The sequence below is a fragment of the Rhinopithecus bieti genome, unplaced genomic scaffold (genome assembly GCF_001698545.2).
Source record: "Rhinopithecus bieti isolate Rb0 unplaced genomic scaffold, ASM169854v2 scaffold_9383, whole genome shotgun sequence".
Lineage (NCBI taxonomy): Eukaryota > Metazoa > Chordata > Mammalia > Primates > Cercopithecidae > Rhinopithecus > Rhinopithecus bieti.
Genome location: NW_016806471.1, coordinates 829,649 through 833,221, shown reverse-complemented (window position 1 = coordinate 833,221; position 3,573 = coordinate 829,649). Strand labels below are relative to the sequence as shown.

Here is a 3,573-nt window from a genome sequence, read left to right as displayed (position 1 = left end):
TTTTTTTTTTTTTTTTTTTTTTTGAGACGGAGTCTCGCTCTGTCACCCAGGCTGGAGTGCAGTGGCACGATCTCGGCTCACTGCAAGCTCCACCTCCTGGGTTCACGTCATTTTCCTGCCTCAGCCTCCTGAGTAGCTGGGACTACAGGTGCCCACCACCATGCCTGGCAAATGTTTTTGTATTTTTAGTAGAGACCGGGTTTCGCCATGTTAGCCAGAATGGTCTCTATCTCCTGACCTCGTGATCTGCCTGCCTCGGCCTCCCAAAGTGCTGGGATTACAGGCATGAGCCACCGCGTCCAGCCACTCTTGAGCATTTTATTTCAGGTAAAGTGTTCCTGATACAGGTAAACAGAACGGACTACAAACAACAGCTTAATTCAAAATGCAATTGTGCTACACACAAAGCAGCAAGGGAGGTGAGGCTACAAAGCAAGGTGATATAATAGTTTGCAACACATGGGATTTGAAGCGAAATCTGAGCTCAAACCCTACAATGCCACCAGAACCCAAGTGACCATACATCTGCTTCAGTTTACTCATCTGCAAAATGAGAATGTCAATAACCCCTTGTCTATTTTATAAGGTTGAGGTGAGGATCAAGTGAGATAGCATCAATGAAATCACTTTGCAAAATATTATATAGCTAGTAGTTATGACAGTTGTTATAAATGTGGAATGTGCACAAGAGAGTTGGAAATCTCAAAAGCTGACCTATTATCATAGTCAAACCATTTTCTCTTGAAAATCTCAGATATAAAAGGTTAGGTGCATAATGGCAGATATCTTGCCCACAGGAACCCATTTTCATGAAAGGACGAAACTTTGAAGGATTCTTTCTTTTCCACCGGTATTCTACAAATAAAGAAAGGAAGGAAGGCAAGGCTGTCTTGCTGGCTTCCGGGGTGGAGGACGCTGGGCTGGAGTGGTGCCTACAACTTTGATCCTGGTGGGAGTCAGGAGCCTCTGGTGAGGCTTGTATATTTCACCCAAAGTGACAGGGACCTTGTTAGCCATTCTTGCATTGAGGAGCTTGATGGATTGAACTCCTGGGGAGAATGTGGCAGCCGTGATCTGACATAAAGATGATAAATAACATTTTTTTTCTTAAATGATTACTGAAAACTTTACAGCTAGCCAAAGCTGGCTTTCTCAAAGCCCCTGGAGGAGAGATTTTATAAAGTGTCATTTAATTAATAAGGAGGTTATTGATTGCTGTCATGCATGGAGTACTACACAAGCGCCAGGTGAGAAAAGGGGTGGAGGACTACAGGCACACAGAGGAAGGCAGGGATGGGCCTGGGCCTGGACTGCAGCCTGGATAAAACCAGGCCCCTGAAAGCACTCTAGAATGCCAGTTAGGGCCAAAGCAGTCACTGTTTACCAGAGATGATTAGAAGTGAAAGAGATGTTCTTATTTATAGACTGATTTAGAAAATTCACTGTCATTTTGAGATAAAAGAGAGGCAGGTGGGAGATGGGAGGTTTTCCTGGCTAAAATTAAGGGACAAGAACCCTCTAGTAACCTACGGTGCAGGCTAAAGAGGTGCTTAACTTTTGGGTTTTAGCATTCTCATCTCTAAAACGATAGAACTGGACTAAATGATCTCCAGGATTCCAACTCAAATATGAGGGCTTCTCAAAACTTCATGAAAATGTGTATTAAGAAAACATTGACTCTTCTCACATCGGCAGGTCCAGGTCCGACTGACAGACAATGCCACGGCATGGAGTCGCTACTGGGCCTCTACTTCCTCACCCACATCCCCATCACCCTGTTCATGGCCCTGCAGGTAGTGCTGCTGCACGAGCTCTACCCAGTAGAGTTTAGAAACCTCCTGATGTGGTATGCTAAGGAGTTCAAAGACACGCTGCTACAGGAGCCATCAGCCTGGTTTAAGTCCTTTCTGTTTTACAAGCTTGTGTTTCAGCTGCCTTTCTTTCCCATTGCAACCTATGCCTTCCTCAAAGGAAGCTTCAAGTGAATTTGAACCCCTGCAAATCATCTACTCAGTTCCCACCATGACGACTTTAATTCCAATACTCTCCACATTTCTGTTTGAGGATTTCTCCAAAGCCAGTGGTTTCAAAGGACAAAGACCTGAGACTCTGCATGAGCGGTTAAGCCCTGTATCTGTCTATACCCTCTACTTACTCATACCATTTGTCCTTTTAGTGTTCATATTGCAGAGCCCCTACAAGTGTGAGGAGAAAAAAAAAAAAAAAAAAAAAAGAGAGAGAAACAACCACTGGCCCAGGGTAAGAGATGCCTGCAGGGCAGTTGTTTGTTGGATACAATACAAGGAACACTGCTGAGAACCCAGATCTTCAGCAGCATTTGAAACACTGGCAGTAATGCATAAGAGCAAGATGGTGTCAGAAACCACATCAAATTCTCACCTTCTTCTTCTTCTTCTTTTTTTTTTTTTATGACTGTCTCACTCTGTTGCCAAGGCTGGAGTGAAGGGCAGTGGCATGATCTCGGCCCACTGCAACCTCTGCCTCCTAGGCTCAAACGATCTTCCCTAGCCTCCCAAGTAGCTGGGACTACAGGTGTGCACCACCATGCATGGCTAATTTTTTTTAGTTTTTGTTTTTGTTTTGTGGAGACGGGATTTCACCATGTTGTCCAGGTTGGTCTCGAACACCTAGGCTCAAGTGATCCACCCACCTCAGTCTTCCTAAGTGCTGGGATTACAGACGCGAATCCCTGGGCCCAGCCCAAACCTTCACCTTCTAAGGGCACTGGGATGAACAGACTGACCAACTTCAGAGTGGGCAAAGAGGTGTGGGCTAGGTTATAGGGAAGAGGTACCAAATACCTATGTGCCTAAGTTCCACTGCAGCATTGCTAAAAGCAGAACAAAACCAGAAACTGCTAAAGAACTTGGCCTGTTTAACATGTTCATGAGTCACCTGACCCACAGCATATAGGCTTATTATGACTAAACCCTCCACTCCCGGTTCTCTAGAGGATATCACCTACCAGCAAAATGAACACTGGGATGTTTTGGGCCATTTTAAAATATCAAATGTTGCCTCTTTCATATTAATTCAAAACTATATCATGTTTTCTTGTCTGCACCTCTAACCCAAGGAGAAAAGACAAAATACTATGCAAAGGAAGTTTAAACTTAGTTTTCCTTAAGGTTCAGCCCTACAATGACTTTCAGTCAGAAATGGGTTAAACTGGAAAATGTTTTGTGTCTGTTGCAAACAGATCATCCTAGCAGAAGACTTTTTTTTTTTTTTTCATTAAAGTTACTTTGCTGGCTGGGCAGAGTGGCTCACGCCTGTAATCCCAGCACTTTGGGAGGCCAAGGTGGGTGGATCACCTGAGGTCAGGAGTTCAAGACCAGCCTGACCAACATGGTGAAACCCCGTCTCTACCAAAAAATACAAAAATTAGCCAGGCATGATGGCAGGTGCCTGTAATGCCAGCTACTTGGGAAGCTGAGGCAGGAGAATCACTTGAACCCAGGAGGCAGAGGTTGCAGTGAACTGAGATCACGCCATTGCACGCCAGACTGGGTGACAGAGCAAGACTCCATCTCAAAAAAAAAAAAAAAAAAA

General features: G+C 44.6%; 1 pseudogene; it reads left to right on the top strand.

The window, feature by feature from the left end:
- Positions 1-1,683: 1,683 nt before the first annotated feature.
- Positions 1,684-2,464, top strand: LOC108532614 (transmembrane protein 97 pseudogene; annotated as a pseudogene).
- The last annotated feature ends 1,109 nt before the right edge of the window (positions 2,465-3,573 follow it).